The sequence below is a fragment of the Etheostoma spectabile genome, chromosome 9, assembly GCF_008692095.1.
Source record: "Etheostoma spectabile isolate EspeVRDwgs_2016 chromosome 9, UIUC_Espe_1.0, whole genome shotgun sequence".
Taxonomy (NCBI): domain Eukaryota; kingdom Metazoa; phylum Chordata; class Actinopteri; order Perciformes; family Percidae; genus Etheostoma; species Etheostoma spectabile.
In genome coordinates, this window is record NC_045741.1 from 38,512,915 (window position 1) to 38,517,828 (window position 4,914).

The 4,914-nt window shown below is 39.9% G+C and overlaps 1 pseudogene; it reads left to right on the forward strand.

Annotated features, from left to right (window-relative positions):
* LOC116695043 (cytochrome P450 2J6-like) lies at positions 1-3,608 on the forward strand (annotated as a pseudogene).
* The last annotated feature ends 1,306 nt before the right edge of the window (positions 3,609-4,914 follow it).

The following is a 4,914-nucleotide window of genomic DNA, read 5'->3' on the forward strand; positions in this document are numbered from 1 at the left end:
TAAGTTGTTACATAAGTTGTCGGTAGTGTAATGCAGTGAAAGGTCTTGAAAATATCTAAGATTTAACTCTCTTTAACAATGTGGCTTTATAATTTTTTGCTGGGTTTTGATCTGAAAGTGCTTTTCCTGTTTATTTTTATTTCTATCCTGATAGCAGACTTCCTAAAGTTCAGGAATCCTCCAAATTATCCTCCAGGACCTCTGCCTCTTCCTTTGTGGGAAATGTCTTCAGTGTAGATATGACACATCCACACATTTATTTTACTAAGGTAAGGTATAATAAAATCATATTTTCGTATTAGTGTGATTCGATTCTGACACATTCTAATACGTTAAAACTACATTTAATATAACAATAATAACAGGGAAAACTTTGCCAATGTACTAAAAATATTTAAGAAATTTAAATTATTTTAATATTTCACATAGTAAATGTAGGCCTACTTTACATTGTTTACATTATATAGGAAATGTGCAGTTGTGTTTAAACTATTCATTTTTATATCCTACTATAGAAACCTATGGCAGACACTGACATCTGGTGGTTAAATTGTATATATGAATGTAAATTCTGATTTTAGTAACTTGGGTGCCCATTGTTCCACATTTGTAGATTTTTGTTTGAACAATTAAAAAATGTACATGATGCAGACAGTGGTGTGTTCAATTCAATTCAATTTTATTTGTATAGCGCCAAATCACAACAACAGTTATCTCACTGCGCTTTTTATGAAAGAGCAGGTCTAGACTGTACTCTGTGATGTTATTTCCAGAAACCCACTGTGATTCATTAATGTTTGTTTCCAAATGTGTTGTCCACAGCTGGCTGACATCTATGGGAAGGTGTTCAGTGTCCGCCTTGGCAGTGAGAAGATGGTGTTTGTGTCTGGGTACAAGATGGTGAAGGAAGCCATAGTGACACAAGCTGAGAATTTTGTGGATCGACCATACAGTGCAATTGTTGACAGGTTATGCTCAGGAGACTCAGGTGTACAAATCTCTCCCTTTCTCTTGTCTCATGCTCTGCAGGAATTAGTTCCCGTGAGTCATTAACTCTATTTCGTCTGCATGTTTGTGTGTAGGTGGTCTGTTCTCAAGCAATGGTGAAATATGGAAGAGACAGCGACGCTTTGCCTTGTCTACCTTACGTAACTTTGGCCTGGGCAAAGGTACCATGGAGCAGAGTATCTGTGAGGAGATCCGACATCTGCAGGAGGAGATAGAGAAGGAGAAAGGTTTGCATAATAAGCTCATAAGAAGCATTCTTCAGCAGTAAAGCATTTTCTTAACAGTGGCGTCCTCTCCTCCAGGTGAACCTTTCAACCCAGCAAGCTTCTTCAACAATGCTGTGTCCAACATCCTTTGCCAGCTGGTGTTTGGGAAACGGTTTGACTACAATGACCACAACTTCCAGACCATGCTGAAGTATATGTCTGACTCTGTTTGGCTGGAGGGCTCTGTATGGGGTACGGTAAGTTAGTAACATCCATTTAGTTCAATCACGTTCAGAGACACAGCATTCTGGCGGGATTATTGGTGAGACCCATGCCTGGGGTCAAAGTTCATCACAAATGTAAAGGGTGATGAAATGTGACATTCTGTTTTCTTCTGAGCAGCTGTATGAGTCATTCCCTGGAGTGATGAAGCACTTGCCAGGTCCTCACAATAAAATATTCAGCTACAACCACGCCATCCTAGACTTCATCAGTCAGGAGATAAAGAGTCATAAGAAGGACCTGGATCACAGCAATCCCAGGGACTACATTGACGCTTTCATCATTGAAATGGAGAATGTACGGTAACAGTTGCACTGCACACACTGTTTAGTCCTGACAATCTACCAGCCATTCAATACTGTATCTTCTCTGCATTTCTGAATAGCACAAAGAGACCGGTCTGGGCTTCACTGAGACCAATCTGGCTTTTTGCACTCTGGATCTATTTGTGGCTGGATCAGAGACAACATTCACTACTTTGCTGTGGGCTTTGGTTTTCCTCATCAAAAACCCGGATATTCAGAGTAGGTGACATGTTCGGCCATAGAGACAGAGCGCATTTTAAGTCCCACCCCCACTAAAGGGGAAATCAACTCTTGGTTCTCTAATGACTGTGCATTGCGTGAAGATCCAGCTAGCAAACAACAGAACAATACCTAAAAGCTGTGTGTGGTAGGATACACTACGAACAAGGTAAAGACCCCATAACTTACAAGCTGCTGGACTGGAAAAACAGAGCCTTTGAAAACAAGAGTGGATACAGACATGAGGAATCAGTGGAAATGGGCAGAACACAGAATCTTGACAATAAGATAATGTTATGCATTACATATGTAACAGCACATTTTGTTACCAAGTCAAATATCCATGTCAGTTTAAGGCTAACTATTTTCTGTATTTAGGCCAAAGCATTGGACAGTATCCAACTTGTGTTATAGTGGAATGTGGATCAGTTCAAATGTTCCACGCGTTTTAGCTTGCTAACACACAACTAACAGATTTATATCAGCATGCTAACATTTCACAATGACAATGACCACATGCTCATCGTAGTCTTAGTTTAGAATGTAAGCATTTTGCAATAAAGGCTCAATTATATGAAGGAACACACATGTACAAGGACAGCTGTAGCAACCACCGACGTGTAGTAGCTTTGTTGATACTATGAGCATGGAAGACATGTTCCACACATGGTCAGTAGGCCTACATCGCCTACACTACCACTTGTACCAGTGAGGCTGCACCAATGTGTCTGGACACTTTGTTTTGTCCGAGTTCAACTTCAACAGAATTTAACAAGCTGGTGAACACAAACAGTATAATTTGGCTTAAGATGTCACTCACATTAACTTTTTCTCAGCCTGTTGCTACAAGCTTTATTCCTTTAAATTTCTTGTTTTTCTAGACAAAGTCCGGGCAGAGATAGACAGAGTGATCGGACGAACCCGACTTCCCAGAATGGCAGACAGACCTAACCTGCCCTACACCGACGCTGTCATCCACGAGATCCAGAGGATGGGAAACATTGTTCCCCTCAATGGACTTAGAATGGCTGCCAAGGACACAACACTGGGTGGTTACGTAATACCCAAGGTGCATTTAGTACACATTCATTTTAAGTCTAAAGAGGATTGTCTCTGTAATGTGGTGTCGTTTCAGAATTAATTGATGTTTACCTATGGATCTTTTTATTTTTTAGGGTACGTCCTTGATGCCCAACCTGACCTCTGTGCTGTTTGACAAGACTGAATGGGAGACGCCAGACACCTTTAATCCTGGACACTCCTGAATGCTGAGGGAAATTTGTGAAAAGAGATGCTTTCCTGCCTTTCTCTGCAGGTAAACCACATTCATCTGAATCTTTCATCTAACCTGAACCAGAATATATGTTTTACTCTCAGCTGTTACACCAAATGTGTGTTTGTGGACTCTTTAGGGAAACGTGTGTGTCTTGGAGAAGGCCTCGCCAAAATGGAGCTGTTCCTGTTTTGGTTGGTTTACTACAGAAGTTCTCTTTCTCCGTTCCTGATGGAGTAGAGTTAAGTACAGAAGAAGGAGTGTGGAGTAACACATGTACCACACCCCTTTAATGTTTACGCTAAGGATCGCTGAATTATACAAATATCACTGAATCATTTTTCATCTACACAATGTGAACAAACACAGAATGTAAAAATAATAAATGAAGCTTCCAAGTCTAAAAGTCAAGCTAATGCAAAATTTCCTTAAAGCTGCATTCTATTTAAATTCCAGCAGGGGGGGAAGAAGCTGGTATCTAGAGAAGTCTTTTTCAATACAGCTTGATATCTATTTTGTAAATTATAGTCACATTTCTTTTTAAAAAGACGATAACGCAGATCATGTGTAGGGCTGATCTGTAGTACTCTAGTCGGTCTTGGACTTGAGTCCGGACTCAAGACCATTTTCTATGGTCTCGGACTCGCTGGTATTCGGTATTTCGGTCTTGGCCACTGGTCTTGTCAAATATGGCTTTTGGTCTTGACCGAGTCCATGTGTCCTTATTATGTCTTTTACCTACATCTGGAGTAAAGCTATATTGTCATTTAGTTGCTCAAAGGCTCAGCACTACTACCTACTGTAGCAGTATCAGTTCTAACACTGTTATTATGAGCTATCACCATATGTCATTCTGTTTTTTAGATTAGATCATATATCAAGGGGAATGGCTATACTTACAAACCTGGGTGTAGTGACACTGTTTTTGCTTTATATCAACAAAATAACCCAAATTATTGTCTTGATAACGTTATGCATGAGACTTTTTTTTCTGTCCTGGACTCAGTCTTGACTCAGACTCAAACCTTTTGGACTCAGTCTTGACTTAGTCTCAACTAGTCCTGATCTTGGACTCGACAAAGGTGGTCTTGACTACAGCCCTGGTGTAGGGTTTGGCTAAATGCCACCTGTTAATCATAATAGAGGCTTAGCAAGGCGTATTCATGGTACTTTGTACATAAAAAAGCCCAACTTGTTTTTGTGTGCTGTTTTCTCGCGTTTTTTTTTTTACTTCGTAAAAAAACGTCTTGTTCAGTGTTCAGTAGCACCTTGCCAACTGAGCCTAACTGGTTAGTGCTAGCATTAGCTTCTTACTTAAGGGAACATTTGCCATTTTTTGTTTAACTAGCTATATGTGCAGATGAACTTCACCAGTACCTGGAGGTTTGCATTTACCCATAAAAATCTATTATTTATCAACTTTGCAACCATAGGCGACACTTATAGTGTGTTCTATATGTACTCAGAACTCAGATCCAAAATAAAGATCCAAATAAAGGCCTATATAATCCTGTGTATTCATTAATTGGAATTACATTGATCATTCCCAGCTTTAGCTTCCGAGTTCCGAGTTAAATGGAACACACCATTAGCTGTGTCATCCTTAAAAGTTCCACCCCTT